The sequence below is a fragment of the Ochotona princeps genome, chromosome 10 (genome assembly GCF_030435755.1).
Source record: "Ochotona princeps isolate mOchPri1 chromosome 10, mOchPri1.hap1, whole genome shotgun sequence".
Taxonomy (NCBI): domain Eukaryota; kingdom Metazoa; phylum Chordata; class Mammalia; order Lagomorpha; family Ochotonidae; genus Ochotona; species Ochotona princeps.
Window position 1 is genome coordinate 43,059,026 of NC_080841.1, and position 16,274 is coordinate 43,075,299.

The 16,274-nt window shown below is 48.0% G+C and overlaps 1 long non-coding RNA gene across 1 annotated transcript; it reads right to left on the reverse strand.

Moving 5' to 3' along the window:
• Window positions 1–3,032: 3,032 nt before the first annotated feature.
• On the reverse strand, window positions 3,033–12,753 carry LOC131481262 (uncharacterized). Its single transcript, XR_009246193.1, has 3 exons — window positions 12,714–12,753; window positions 5,647–5,707; window positions 3,033–3,070 (listed from the first exon to the last, which is right to left on the reverse strand). It is a non-coding gene; the product is annotated as an uncharacterized LOC131481262 (long non-coding RNA).
• Between the last annotated feature and the right edge of the window lie 3,521 nt (window positions 12,754–16,274).

The following is a 16,274-nucleotide window of genomic DNA, read 5'->3' on the forward strand; positions in this document are numbered from 1 at the left end:
CTGTAAATCATACAGATCGATATGAAAAAGATAAAAGGTTTTTATCTTTTTCCTTAGAGGTTGCTTTGCCCTGTTCATATCCAAAGCTGTAAAAAAAACCTCTACCTTAGGGTCAGACGTAAGGCACAGCCCTGGGGATGCTGAGATCCAATGTCAGAGTACCTAGTTTCAAATCCAGGCTCTGCTCCTGATTTCAGATCCTTGCTAATGAACATCCTGGGAGGCAGCAGGGGGTGGCTCAGGCAGTTGGGTCCCTGCCACCCATGTTTGGGAAATGCCAGAAGTTCCAGGCTCTCTGACTTTGGCCTGGCTCAGTCCCAGCTGCTGCAGGAAGATATCTATTCATCTGTCTCTTCTTTCGCCCTGCCTTTCAAATAAACACAGAATTTTAAGCTACCCTTTAAAAACAAAGGATTTATTTATTTGAAGGGTAGTGGGAACGGAGAGAGAGAGGTCAATCGTCTATCTGCTGATTCATTCTTCAAATAAAGACTGAAAGCAGGTCCAGGCCAAAGCCGGGAGCCCAGAGTTTTTCTGTGTCTCCCATGTGATTGACAGGGGCCCAAGCATTTGGACCACCCTACACTGCTTCACAAGGTATGTTAGTAGGGAGCCAGATCAGAAGCAAAATAGTGGGGACTCCAATCATTCACATTGGATGCTGGCATTACAGACAGCTGTGCCACAACACCACCCTCAAGTTGTTCTTGAAAACATCACTTCCCATGCTGAATCTCTGATTTATAATTTACCCTGGGCTCCCTAAGGGCCTAGATCTCATATCAGAATCTTCATGGTCAGACTTCTAGAGGCTGCTTCAATTCAGCACCTGATCTTGCCTTTGTTGCCACAAATCTTGCTTCTCATTAATCTTTGACACAAAACTACTCCATCCAAGTAAATCTTAACATCATTGCACACACACCATTTATTTTAGAAATTTATACCCATCTTCTGTTTTTTTTTAAACTTCCACTTTAATTCTCTATATATTTTTTCAAAATGATTAAAAAATAGATTTTGCAAAGCGTTGGGCATGTCATTTGTCGTGTGTGAATTTGCTAGGAAATAGGATGTACCACAGCTGTTATTTTTTCCACATATCCTACTCAATCTGTCATGCATTTACTATGTTTTATAAATATGTGGCATATTTGAAAATATATTGTTCACTTATCTTGCATGTTTTCCATTCAAAACATGCTAAAAATATGAGGGTAGAATTGGTTTGTCAACATAGCTCTCAAAAACAAGCAAAAACAATCCTTTCATTAGAAAATTCCAACAAAGTCCAAAGTTCACATCAAGCCATGATTGAACTTTCTGTTTCTTACTTCTCATGCAATCACCTTGGACAGTCCATGGACACATAGGATTGCATGACGAATGTATTTTGGAGCAAAAGTACCTTGAATCTCAGGCCTATTATTCTGCCCCAGGGAACACAGCAAAAGCAGCAGACATAGCTCTCATAGTTATGTTACATTAAGCAAAGGTAGAGACATTTTGCAGATCTAGTTCATCTCTCTCTCTTTTAAGGGCATCTTCAAAAAGTTCATGCAAAAAAGTACATTGTGAAAAAACTATGATGGATTTCAAAACATTCTCATGCTAAAATGAACATATCACTTAAGGCCATTTTCCATGAAGTTTCTGAAGCACTATTACCTGTCCCCAGCTCACGTGTGAATCTTGAAGCATCTCAGTTACATAAAGATCAGACATGTGACTCAAAAGCCAGGTCGCTTGCTGGAATTGCTTCATGTTCTAGAATATGTGTTTATCTTGATGCAGGCACGCACAACAAAGAATCCGGGTGCTCTGCTAAGCTCCTCTGCTTTCTGACGAGTCAGCAACATGCCCATGAGATAGTGCTGCTGGACCGTTTCCATGAACCGAAAGCTTTGAGGTATGCAAATTGTAACCCAAGCTGGCTTCCATGTCATTCAACATGCTTGTACTCACTTCGTGGAAACAACGGCAGCCCCGGACTGATATTTAAATAACGTCGCTTCTTGGGGGGAGTTTAGAACCCAGGCACAGCCTCGTGGCTACATTGGCGACTGAAGAGAAGGTGGGACACATAGACTGTAGAGTTCTGAATGTCATTTAAAAAAAAAAATGAGCAACAGAAACAAATGTATCCTCTCTGAGTCAATGACTCTGAGTCAATGACTGAATCAAGAAAATGAGTGTATGTTCTCTGATGCTTCCATTTTTAAATTATCTTCATTTTTATAAAGTACATCTGTTTCTTTAAAGTAAGGGCATAATTAGCCTATGAAATCTATAAAGTAGATCTCATATTTTCAGCAGAAATAACCATTGCCATGACATCCACTGTTATGGCACTACTATTATTTGTTCCATGTTTATTTCCTACATTAATCTGATCTTAATGCATGATCAGCCAAGTCTCTCCTTGCTGTGGGGAGGCCTGCCCTGCGGGTGGCTGATCTGTGAGGCTGTCTCCTCAGCCTGCATGGAGCTGCCTTCCTTCCACTCAGCTGCACGCAGCTGATGGTGCTCACGTGCTTTCCCTGCTGTCTCACTTCCTCTGTGTGTCATGTGGAGACGCACAGAGCGGACTGTGGAGGCCGTTTGATACATTTTTGACCCAGACCTCAACTTTGGGGTGAAGCAGAGAAGGCTCTGTGGAAGGGGCTGCCCAGAAAACGCAATGTTCCAGATTCTAGCTGAGACGTGGGCTGTTCTATCCAAAGAATGTCTCCCTGTTGGTCACTGGGTAAAAAGCTCATGTCCACCTTTTGAGATAGCAGTATATTGTTAACTGCCAGCCCCTTAGTGCTCTGTGACAGGACAATGAGGCCTTTGTGCCCACAGTTGGGCCTGCCCCAGTCCTCTCTGCCCATCGTCTCATTCTGCCTGCTCAGCAGCTCTGGGAGGGAAGGCAGGCCCCCCAACGGCCCAGATGGGCAAGGTTTCGCTCAGCCACTGTAGGAGGATTGGCATGTGAGTCTGGCTTTCCCAGTTCATTTTTCTTTCTTTCAGTCCATGCATTCTTTCCATTGCTTTTCATCCTCAGTTCTCCACTACAACCTGTGAAGACCTAAGGAGGGAACAAAATGGCAATATCAACTTTTGTGTCTCAAAAACAAACGCGCATTTCCAATCACTCAATTCTCCATGTGCATCAATAATTTTTCTGCTGTGTGCTCATCACTCTGTTAAGTATTATGACAAGATGGAATATCAAGTTTCCTGTCTACCAGTAGCTTATTCTGGCTGGCAAAATTCCAGAACTATCCCCAGTCCTCCATCCCCCACCCCTGGCATTTTCTATAATTCCCTGAGAGTGAGAAGGACTTACAGTTTTTTCCAATAGGAGAATATAGCCCAAGTGGAGGGCTATAGCTTCCGTAGTTATGGTTACGTTAGAAGGCAAAGGTGAAGGGATTTTGCAGATCTAATTATGATCTCTAATGAGTTGACTTCAAGTTAATAAAAGGAAAGATTTATCTGGGTGGGTCTGTCCTAATCACATAAACCATTTAAGAAAGGTCTTCTAGAGGGCAGACACTTTAGCAGAGTCCCTCGCTCTTTTGCTAGCAAACCACCAGAAGTTGTACAGCTTCCTGGTGTTAGGGAGACCCCTGAGGCTCAGGCAAGACCCTGTCAGACACCAAGCATGTGTGGGACTTGGAGCTGAGCACCCAGCTTGTCCTGCTCAGGCTTCTGGCTCCTGGGAGCTGGCAGGTGCAGGCTGAGTGATGCTTCAAGGGACTAGGTTTGCTACAAAGCACTTAGGATCTAGAAGGGAGCTGCTACCCAGCCTAATTGAGCAAGTGTCTGTAAGACCTAAGATTTATAAAAATTAAAAAAAGAAATTTCTTCATGGCATGTTACATCAATAAGATGTAAAGGTGATATGTAACACTAATAAGTATGCCATGATAACAAAACCAGCGGTGTCATTTAACAACTATAGTGACAGCTATGTTTTTTCCTTTCTCTCCATCTCTCTCTCACACACGGTTGTTTAACCAATTGCTAATAGAAAAGCCCTATCGTGAACACCAGCAAGCACATTTAGAAGCATCAGATAACTATTCCAAGAAGGCATTTTTAATTTCTCTCACAGCTAGAGTTGTCATTTTGGATGGAAAAAAGTGAGTACTATGCAAAACCACAGGAAAGGCTTTTCAGAGAACACTGGATTTCAATAGCTGCTAATGCTCTCTCATTCTCTCTCTCTCTCTCTCTCTCTCTCTCTCTCTCTCTCTCAGCAGTGCCTTTCATTAGTGCCTGGCACATAGTAGGAACATATCAACTATACAAAATTGATATCAGCACTTAAAAATTATCTTCATTTTAAGATGTCACCATGAGGTCTTAAAGCTTAAATGTGGTGATTCTTTGTACCATTAACTTCATTAATAATAGGTAGGTACAGCTTTCTTGTGGCTGCTGTGTTGGCTGGATAATAGAATGAGGTGGGAGAGGAGACAGGAGAAACGGGGGAGGGTGTCTCAGGCTTCCTCTGAAGAAGTCACAGTACTCCTGTGACAGCTCTCCAGCTCCACCATTAGCCAGCCCTGCTGCTCACAGAGTCCTATGCGTGTGGCCACTGCCCGAATCTTGGTTGACTGAGAACCTGGGATCATTACAGCTGGCACCTCACAGGGTACCTGTGATAGGATTACTGTGAAGGCTCTATCCAGGTGATAAAGGGCGCCCAACAGGTATTTGGATTCACGATTTAGAAAGGCAAGTCTAAAAGTGACACGAGTGATGGACTGGATGCTACAATGACTGGGGAATGTTTCCAGCAAATAGTCATTCCAGAAAGTTCCATGTTACTCCTTTTGGTGGCCACTTACACCAGTGCTGACTGCTGAAGAAGACTACCTGGGCTCCAGAGTGCTGGGCATGCGGAGCCCCCTGTGCCACGTGGGGGCTCTGCCAGGTATCCCTGTCTGTACCTGCTGAGACAGAAGCAGTGGCCAGGCCTGATCCACCCTCCCATTTTTCTCTGTTGTCAGCCCCTCCACTGGGTTCCATTCTGTTCTCATGAGCTTCCCAGCAGTGGCCTGCTGTGTTTTTTTCCTTCACCACCTCTGTGGTGACTGGGAGTCATCCTGATTCCCAAGGTCAAGGTCTGTTCTGGGCAACCAGAGGGCACCCAAATCAAAGCAAGCCCGGCCCGGTGTCTGACAGGATATGATGCATCCTAAGGAGGCCAGAACCTGGCTTGAACCAAGCCCCTTGAACCGATGTGAAAGTGATGACCACAGTGAGAAACCCAACAGCGGTGAGTTGGGGCGAGGGACTGGCCACCAGAGGGGAATGCGATCGGCTGTGCCCACGTGGTGTCTGAGCAAGACTTCCAGGGCGGGGAGAAAATCCTTCTTGGCTGACTCCCCTGACTCTGTGTTTCCTACAGTTCAACAACAAAGGTCCAGGAACATGAGAAAAGGAAACTGAGAAAATGTGTCCCGTGATCCACATTTAAGCCAAGAACAGGACAGAAAATGTGAGCCAAATAGAAATGAGGCCAAGAGTGCTTTCTTGGGGCCCCAGCTTTTTTCCAGATGCCCAAACCTGTTTAACTGCTTAGTGCGAACTCTAGTTCTGGGATACAGTTCACTTTGGGGAAGGAAATTTAATTAGCAGCAGTGACCTCACCTTCACTCTTAGGTCAATATAGTCCAATGGTACACTCACCGTGATTGCTCCCAATTGATTCCTGAAAGAAAGGCAAGACAGACAGAGAGAAACAGAGAGTGACACACTTTAATTAAGAATTATACCATGAGGTCATCCCCTACCAAGTGCAGGAAGCCACTCGCTTCTCACTGCCTACCCTCATAAAAATCCCAGTTACTATACCATGTGCCTTGACTACTTCGACCTACACTCTCTGAATCATGTTCACAATCACTGGAGTGACCAAATGTCTACAATTAGGAGTTGAATGGTAATACTAACAACCTACACTTGTGTATCACTTTTCTGTTTGCAAGGCAGTTGCATAACTATCTGTACACATGGCTCTTCACCATGCTCTGAGGGAGGTGTTCCTGTCCTCATTTTAAAAGTGAGGACACAAAGTTACAAGCATCCCAGCCAAATCCCACGACCTTTCTGTTGTAAACAGCCCTACCACACCCTGGGATGATGGCCATATGCCTACAGAGCTGTTTTCCCAAAGGATAGGGGAAACTGAGGCACAGCTTGCATCACTACTTGACGGCATGGTGTAGTTGAGGATATTAGTCCTTAGCTGAAACTTGGCTCCATAGGGGAGGCTGTGATGGAGGTATGATTTCCCAGTGACCGTGGAGAAAGCTGGGTGTGTTGCCCCTTGTGGGAACTGGAAGTGCTGCATTGCATTTGTGTCTTGCCCTATGTAACATGGCTGTCTCCTATTCGCTGTCACATGTGTCCTGTGAGCCTGTCATCCCAGGACTGCCGGAGAGTAGGAGTGGAGCTGCAGGTCTGGAACCACAGTCCTGGGCAGGGATTGAGTCATGGAGGGATTATGACTCACAGGAAAGACAGGCCTCAAGTTGGAGGCAGAAAATACATGAGGTAAAACATTTTTGCAGCCCTGGAAGGAAGGGAACATGGGCAGACCCAGGATCTGACTACAAGGGGCTGGCTACTTCTCTTCCGCTCACTCTCCCTCTAACCTACTTGGCGCATCCTCCAGAGCCCACTCTATGCCTCAAAAATTGCCCACGTGGTTGACAGTATGCAGGGCTGTGAGCTGAAACTCATGGCTTGCTGGTGAATGCACCATGGTGGTAGCTGGATTGGAAGGCTTGCCTTACATAGGCTTGCTTTGCAGTAGGAGCAGGATCCCTGAGCAAAGACCAAGTCCCAACAAGTGGGAGCAGTGGGGTAGGGGAAGGAGGGTGTGGGGGGGGGGCGGGGAGACCATATTTTTCCCCTTTCAATCTCTTTTGCTCTTCTGATGCATTGTGCATTTTCTTGTTTTTCCTACCTGGTTATTAGGCTGTCTCCATAATGTGAGATATCCTTCCTTTCTGGAATTTCCAGGAAGCACAGTTGCCTCCCACATGCTAGAGTTTAATGTAATTCAAACCAAAGTTGGAGACTATTTCTCCTAATTCAGGAAAAGTTGTGAGTTTGGCAACCTAAATGGAAAAAGACAAACACACACACACACACACACACACACACATGTCTTAGTGGATTTTTGTGTTTTTCTCATTTTGGTGGTGTGTATGCACATAGGAGAATGAAGCTCGAAAAGCAACTGCTTGGAGAGATAGAAACTCTTGTAATTCATGTTGTGCATAATGGATTTGGCAGGCCCAAGCACAGAAATTTCCAGAAGTGTTTGCGTGGCAGCAGTCTTAGCCAATTCACATTTTTTAGCTGTCCTGGCCAGCTGCCCGGCCTGCAGAAAAAGTCTTGTATCTCCACAAGTTTGGCTGGCCTCACTGACGAGTTTCCAAACTGCATGGCAACATGGGATGAGCTTATTTTCTAGTGCCAGAAAAAACTCCTGCTACTTATATTGTTACTAAATACCAGATGTGCTTAATAAAGAGCGAGCTGAGCCAAACCTAGGGTAATCAAATAACCTATCATTAACATTTTCTAAAAACAAAAAATGCAATTGGAACACCAGATTACTGTTTTTCTTTGTTTGCTTTACGCCCTATTACTGGAACCCCAAGGGTGATATGAACAGGACCCGGGCGGGGAGGCCGGCTCTGAAGACGCTGTTTACAATCACACCCCTGATCATCTGAAACATGTGTGGGAAAGTCAAGGCCTGCAGATTTCCTCTGGGCCGCCCCCACCCTCCCGTCCTCACTAGTGCCCCCAGTTACCCGGCCCCATTGCCCACCCTCACCCCCACCTCAACAGATGGGACCCAACCGGCTGAGACTCTCATTCCGCTGCAAAGCACTGCGAGGTTGACCTTGACAGAGGGAAGTGCTAAGAGAGAGGAGAGGGTAGCTTTGGGGACTTGGCAAATTAGAGAATAAGCAAGAGTTGGAAGGCACTGCGGCTGCTGGAAAATATGCAGCAATTCTGAAAGGCTACTCAGCACAAGAGGATCCTGTGTGGCTTTGTTGTTGGTAGATCTGGAAGTATTCCTTAATACAAGAGTCTCCAGTTCCAGTTGATCCCTTCTCATCACTGCAGTGTGCTTTTGTTTTTGTTTTTGTCTTTTTTCTAAAAATTCTGGGAAATCCAATGAGAAAAGAATTGTGCCTGGCAGATTCTCACCGCGTGATGCTATTTAAGGTCATTGCTGCAGAGTTTCCCCTCCTCCCTCAGGGACTTCTGTGCTCCTCTGTGTTTCCCACCTGTCTATTCACTCCTCTTCAGATTCATAGCTCCCAAGAGATAAAAAGATCCTCTTTCTCACCCTAAGGGTGGTGGGTAACCTTGAGAGATGGTGAGCGTTGCATTAGGGACCATAAGAGAGAGTATTACAGAGGGAGGTATAATCTTACAGTAAAACATTTTGGAGTTAATAACTTTCAGGGAAACATATGTTAACTGCTTGAAGGCCACTAAATAAGTGAAGGAATATATGATTCACAACCATTGGAGAGTTGTCTTAAGAAACCTGTTCATGAAAAAAGCAGAAAGAAACCTGTTACTAAAAATGTACTCCAATCTGGGTGGGTGTGTGGTGCAGTGGTTTTACCCTATATCCCATATTGGAATACCTGGTTTGAATCCTGGCTATTCTGCTTCTGACCCAGCTTACTGCTAAAGTCCACCCCGAGAAAGCAGCAGATGGTGGCTCAAGCACTTAGGTCTCTGCTACCCATGTGAGAGACCCAGATTAATTTCCAGGCTCCTTGCTGGGGCCTGGTCCAAGCGTGGCTGTTGAGGGCATTTGGGGAATAAGTCAGAAGATGAAAGATCTGTTTCTGTTCGTCTCTGCTTTTCTCTCTGACTTTCAAGTTAAAAAAAAAAGAGAGAGAGAAAATATGTATTACATTCCAACTCTACCTTGAATGCCACTGTGCCAAGCTGAGAGTGAGAAGTGTTAGATTCGCCGACCACCCGTGAAGGAACAGAACGTATCAGCTGAGTATAGAAAAAAATATACATAACCTTTACTCAAAGAAACCCCTGTTCATGGGTCTTTCTCCCTTGCAGCAGTGAGACAAACATGGAGAAGGGGAGGGTGGGGGGGGGGCTGCAAAGGAACAGAAAGAAAGGCAAGGAAAAAGTGGTATGTGGGAAGTTTTAAACCCCTCTTGACATGGAAGCTGAAGTGCGGGTTGCTTTGGTCCTTATTTGGTGTTGGATATTGTAGCTCTGTTGCCTCCGGGGCACACCGGATTTCTGCTGTCCTTTCGGGGTTCCAGTCTGAGGTCAGAGTGATGTACCAGGTTTGAAGCAAGCTCCGCCCTCCTCCAGTAACCGTGGCAACCATCAAGTAGATGCACAGTATTTCCCTCTTTACAGTGCCATTAGAAATGGGAAGTCCTGTCCCCCTGTCTCCACCTCCAGGGATCCTGGGCCCCTGACTTTCACTGCTGGTCCCAGAAGAGGGTCCATGGAGGGTGGCAGAGCCAGGGTACTGGAGCAAGCCTCTTGGCTGGCAAGCCCTGCAAAGGGCAAGTGAAGGCTGAGCCCATCTCCTTGGAGCTGTTTGTGTTACATAACTCAAAGCAGGACAACCGTGTGGCTCCGACCCCTTGGTCAGGGCCAGGACTGCCGGAGGCACGCAGAGGGCTTCGCCTCCAGCCAGCCTGCTCAGATCTGGCTTTTTTGAACAATGGTGATGATAGTGGTGGTGATTGTAAGCTGGACACACCGGTGCTGTTCAGCAGGATATTCTGAATGCATTTGAGAGAGGAGCATCATTCAAAGGTTTTGTGAAGGCCCTTTACTCTCTCACGGAGGAAACAAATCCTAATGAAGACCCTTCAGAGGTAAGGCTGTTTTCACGTGTGGTGCAGGGGAACAAGGCACTTCTGGGGGATTTTCTGAAGCCAGATTGAGAGTGAGGTGGCTGCTTCTTCAGGCTGTCTCCACGTCCTCAGCCTCTGGGACCACACAAGCTGATCCCAGCCCTCACAGATGCGCATCAGCCAGTTTGCATGGAGCCTGTCTGAAGGATAAAAAAATGACGAAGTTCCCAACTCAGCCAAGGTGCAAAGGCTCATAGGCCCCAGGTCTGAGTGGAGATCAGAGTCTTGGAATTGCTAAAGAGTGGGGACAACTCACTAATCCTGTCTTTGTCATCAGTCTCCCTGGAGAGTAGCCCCTCTCTTATGCCAGGGCATGAGACCAGAAGTGAAAATTGAGCATACAACCCTTAGCACAGGCTGAGAGTATGGCCTGTCGACCAGGTGCCATGGGGAGGTTGCTATGGGGAGGTGCTGGGGAGAACATTTTCTCAATGAGGCTTGTGTTTAAATACACATCTCCCTGCAATGCCAGCTTGGCTGTGGATAGAGTCAGACAGTTTCCCCACCTGCACCCATGGGGGCTAACTCCCACTGTTATATGCTGCAGATTTCTAGCCACTCGGAGATTGCACGGGCCACATGCAAGTGGCCAAGACCCTTTCCTGGCAAGTAGTTGTGTAAGAAAGTTCCTGGATGGAAGCCGGCTCTGGAGTAACCCTCACTGTGGGTTCACCACATGCCCATGGAGCTCGGGATGACAGAGGATGGTGGCCTGGGCAGCGGGAGGTATCATGGCTAAGGGCTTCTGACTCCATCTCACTGTATGGATGTGACCCTAAAGACATTTCTCTCCTGGTTTCCTGATTCTCAGGAGAGGATATCTCTTCCCCCACCCTCTAAGGTTTTCTCTGGAGTATCAGCTAACAGACACATGTGAGCACTTCACAAATACAGTACAGGACCCAGTGCTGACTGATGCCTTCCTTCACAATACACTACCTAATGTGTCCCTCTCCACAGCACTTTACTGACAGACAGCCCTGCAGGCTGCGGAGTTGGTCTGTACAGAGGAGGTCTTGGGCTGCCTCGAGAAGTTTGCTTTACAAGAAACCACAGCAATCTGGACATGTCCAGACGGATGTTCTGGGTAAGAAAACAGCAGGTGAGGAGCTGTAAAGGATGACAGGTTGCCAGGATCCACCCAGGGATACCCAAGGGTTTGGCAACCCCCTTCCCCAGGGGTAGACGAAAGTGAACAAATCATGGCAGGGTCAAGTTCAAGGCTGCCTCTGTGAAACCCTGGGGACTTTTTTCTTGAAAAAAACAACTGGGAACTGTGTGATAGCTGTTTAAGGATGCCAAAGAAAAAGGTCCTTGGGGAAACCTCTCCTGGGGACTCTTCTGCTTGTGGGAGTCTGCTCTGAATGACACAAAAGAAAGACAGCAGGAGCAGGGAGGGGACTAGGCAAGGTGGGGGCAGGCCCAGGTAAACTCTAATTAGCCAGCAACCAGACACACCACATCGAAGCAGCAGGGATACAACAATCATAGCAGTGACTTATGATTGCCGCTGACGTCTGTTGAGCAATAGATTGCCTTCAAGCCACGGCTGCTCTCAGAAGCTTGCCTGGGAAGCGCCTGCCTCCTGCCATGCTCACAGCCCCTTCCATGGCTTCCTCTGGGGTCTCTACACAATGCACAAACAGGTGCCACCATTGCCAGAGAATTATTTGCAACGACTTGAGTCGGGTTCTATCATGTGCTTGGCTGTTGGCCACGTCAGATGGGTGGAGGGACCTGACAATGAGAAAGCTGAGAACAAAATCTTACCTTGCAAGAGTGAAGCCTTGGAGGGGAGAAGGGGCCTTGTGCACAAGAGCTGTGCCCCTGGAGCAGGTCAGGAAGGTTCCTGTTTCAGAAGCCACTGGATTTAGACAAATTGGGCTCCCAGCTCCACTACTTGCTAGCAGGGTGAAGGGGGACATGTTGATTAGCCCCAAATGGCCTCCTGTATAAACTGGAGCGAAGGGTACTCAGCTGTTGTGGCAGGCAGGTGGGACCCACTTGCTGTGATGTGGATAAGGAAAAACTCATTTATTTTACTCAAGCTCTTATTGTGCACAGAGCCAAGTGCTGACCCAGATAAGATGCTCAAGGTGATGAAGTTTATTTAAAAGGTGAGAAAGTGAACACACACACACACTCACGGTGGTAGGTTGCCTCACATAGATAAATACCCATCTTGAGCAGGCACTGGGCCAGAAGATGTGCCTGCCAGGAGAAGGGGTGTGGAAAGTAGGGCAGAGAGGACCCCTGGTAGCTCCTCCAGCCATGGTCTCAGTGGCCTCCTTGATGAGTATGGATGGTGCCACTCCAGGAGTGAAGCCACCCCCACAAATTCCAGGTGGAGCTCAGTATATGTATTTTCATGGCATTCCCCACATAGGTCCCAGATAAAACAGAGACAGCTCCGGAGAAGGGGTGTTTGGATTGACAAGTAGGAGGACAGAATTACACATGGGAGTCTGTGACTGTCAGCTCAGCAATCCTAAACTAGCTTCCTGCCTGTTGATCCTACATGGGAGGCCCGAGAGGAGGGCGCTATCAGTGTTTAAAGTCTGAAGCAGACATGACCTCCTGCCTCCAAAAGTGTGACCCCTCACAACCAAGCAGCAGGTGGGTATCCTGGGAAGCCCCTGTTCTGCCCCTTGCCTCCTCCCTGCAGCAGAGGGATGGGGCTAGCAAGTTCGACTCCCCATGCCTCCCTAGAGAGAGAGAGCCTCAGAGCCCAGCAGGGAAGTCCCTTGTGTGCCCTTAACGCAGGGCACAGCTCACCCTGCTCTGAGGGCCTCCTCAACAGCTGACTGAGTGGCTTCCATTCTCTCCTGGGTTTAAACCACTCTATGTGTCTAACCGGGGGCACTCCCTCTGGTGCCATAGCGAGGCACCAGGGTGGGGAGGCGGGGGCAGAGGGCAGAGAACCGAAGGCTCCAAGAGAACACAAACAGGGAACAGTATAGACACCAGGGAGAAGGAAGAGGCTCGTCAAATTCTTTTCTAGAAGGATCTCAGGCTGCGCCAGCCCCAGGCGATCTCCAGGTCTGTAGCAAGCCTGTCTACTGCAGAGATGTCTCAACGTGCTGCGGGGAAAGGCCAGGTTTTCAGTGTCAACTTTGTGTTCCCTTCCCTTTCTTCGGGGATTCGCAGATATGTTGTGCTTCCTCCCCAAGTGTCTTTGGTGCTGCAGTCAGAGGTCACACACCCTGAAACATGTCCAGAGGTCCGTTATCCTATCAGAGATCGTCCAGCAGCGGGTGGTGTTGGCTCCCAAGTTTGCCATGGTTTGAGTTTGTTGGTGACACTATTTTTGGCAAAGTTTTTTTTTAATCTTGCCCTTCATCACAAGCCTGACGGGCGACTCCGCTAGTTTGAATGGACTTGACAGGCTGACTTCCATCTGTGGCGCTGCTGCCTACTTTTCCAAAGGAACCCAGAGCAAGAGAGTTATACCATATTCGCTCCTCGCTGTGCTTGGCGCTGGGGCTTTAGGTGCCACGCATCAATCATCCTGGCTGGGCTGGATCAGGGAGAAGACGGGACATGCATGGAGTGTGTTTCTTTCAGGTGCACAGGCAGGCACTGCTTTGCTGTGAAGCCACAGCACAGGGAACACAGGTCAAGGCTGCAAGTGGGTTTCTACGAGCTCCAAATGAGATCATTCAAAGGGACCCCATTATCGTCAACTGCTAGGAAACAGAGAGCTGCTTGTAGCATTTGAGGTCTCTGTGGTTCAAGCATTTATAAGAATAGAATCATAAGAACCCCTGCCCAGGGTGTCATGGAGCCATGGAGAAGAGGAGTGGACGTGGATGAGCTGGGAAACAGGTTGGGTCTGGCTGAGGGAGGGGAAATGCAGCTGGGAGAAGGGGACATGCTTGGTCGCCTGCTGAAAAGGAAGGAGCAGCTTCCATGCGGAGGAGAGCTTTAGGGTGTGCCTGTAGAAGCCTCTAGGGAAAGGCCAGTCCCCAGGCCAGGCCCAGCCTGGCAGCAGGCAGTGATTATTTCTCCTGATTTATGAATCTGCCCTGAAAGGCTGTAATCCCGTCCTTTCACCACCTCGCAGCACACCGACCGTCCTGACGGTCAGTCAGTGCCTGCTGCCTGACATTTAATTGCTGTCCCTGGGGACGGTCACTATGATTTCTCAGACTTCATCTTGCCCCATGTCTACATGGTAAATTCCTTGAGGTCAGGCACTGACAGGCAGCTCCAGGTTCCTTCCCAGGGGTCCATACTGCACAAGATTTGGGCCCGACCCACTGTGTCTCAGAGATTTTTCCGTACTGCTTGGAGCCTCAGAAATGTGGAAAAGATTGCATTGAGGCTGGGAGGACACTGCTATAGGAGCAGCTCTACGTTTATCCAGGGGACATCAGTGCTTTCGGACCTGGATCCATGCACTGGGTGTTCCCCTTGAGCAGAACTGAGTGCTCAAGTGTCCTGGGCCTTGGCACACACCATTCCTGCACTCTGGTCACCCTCATCGCATTCTTCCATCTGGGAATTTTCCCCTCCCCACAGAGCTGCCTCCACCCCTGGGGCAAAGTTAGCAGTCCTTCAATCTGTAGACCCCAGGTGCTTCCTGGAGGTGGTGATGGAGGAAGCAAGGCCAGTTACACTGTCACCAAGTCAATATGGCATGGTTGGCAAGTATGTGTGAAGTAACTTGGGAAAGGTGCAGGGAAGGGGAAAAAATATATATCTCAAAGACCATGCCAAGCAAGAGCTATCCCTTAATGGGTTCAAGGACTGTGAATGGACCATGCTCTTAATTCCTACAGTGATGCTTCTGCAGGTACCTAAAAGTCCATTCACTAATCCAAGCAGAGTGTGAAAGTGTGACTCACCCACGAAGGAGATGACTTTCATGTGTCAAATTAGCTGGGTCTCGGTATAACATTATGGGCAAACATTATTCCAGATGTTTCTATGAGAGCGTTTTGGATATGATTTACATTCCTACCAGTGGAGTTTGAGCAAAGTAGATTGCCCTCTACCATGTGAGTGGGTCTTGGCTATTCAGTTGAAGGACGAGTGGACTGAAGATCTCCCCCTTAGGAGAGAGTTCTGCCAGCAGACAGCCTCCAGGCTAGAGCTGCAACATTAGCTCTTCCTTGGTTCTCTGACCTGCTGGCCTGGTCTGCAGCTTTGAGATTTGCCAACCAAGTCATGAGAACCAGCTTCTTAAAATAAGTCTCTCTCGGCTGGGCATTGTGGTGTATCAGGCTAAGCTACCACTTGGAGCACTCAACCCATATAAGTATCTGGATCTAGGTCTACTCAATGCTTCCAAACTAGCTTCCTACTGTTGTGCATGGCAGGCAGCAGGTGATGGCCCAAGTGCAGGTCCCTGTCCTCCCCGTGGAAGACATACGTGGAGTTTGAAGCTTCTGGCTTCTGCCTGACCCAGCCGGGGCTGTTGTTGTCATCTGGGGAGTAAATCAGCAGATGGAAGATCTCTCGTTGTGTCCTCTCTGTGTCACTTTATCTTTCAAATAAATGAATAAAATCTTTTTTTAAAAATCAACCTCATACTCTTTCTCTTCTCTTTACCTTAACACACACACACATACTCACACTATTAGTTGTACTTAGAAGAACCTTAACTCATTCATCCATGCACACCTACAGTCTTTAGCATTAAAATGACCACCAGTTTTACAGGGCTTCCACGCCAAGAGATAGCTAGGCAACCTTAAGCTTGCCCTGCCTCACCTAACCCTTCTCGTGGAAAACAAAGTAAAGCTCTGGCCCTGGGATATTCCCCTACCTTTTCCTGACCTACCCAGTGCTTTTCTGTGGGGCTCGTTCCTGGACATATGCCTCATCTTCCCGCCTCTCCACCAGGTGATACACTGAAACATCTGTGACACCATGGCTGCAGCCTGGGTCTGGCAAAAGCAAGGGTTCCTCTTGCCTCCATTCTGCCCCCATCACCCGGCACCCCAGGAGAGGCCCCCAAGCAAATCAATATGCTCCCTGGGCTGATGGAAGCAGTCACAGACTTCCTGAGCAGCCTGGGCCCACAAAATTGTTCTTTGCGTGAAGCAGCAGTGGCCTTCCCACTGTGAGCATCATCCTGGTGCTGTGGAGTGAGGGCCCGGTGAACAGTGTTCTCCGGGAGGAGCAGGAGCACTTATTGGCTTTCCCACAACCCAGAGAGGTCCTACTCCCTACGTTTTCCTCCAACCCAGGGAATACTCCAACTCTTGGGCCTGGGTAGCAGCTCAGAAAGTCACAGAACCACACGGCTATAGAACTTTAAGTTCTCAGGGACTGCAAGGGATTTCATAGGCAGTCTGGGTCCAATGCCTGCCATTTTAAGAAAGAAAAAAA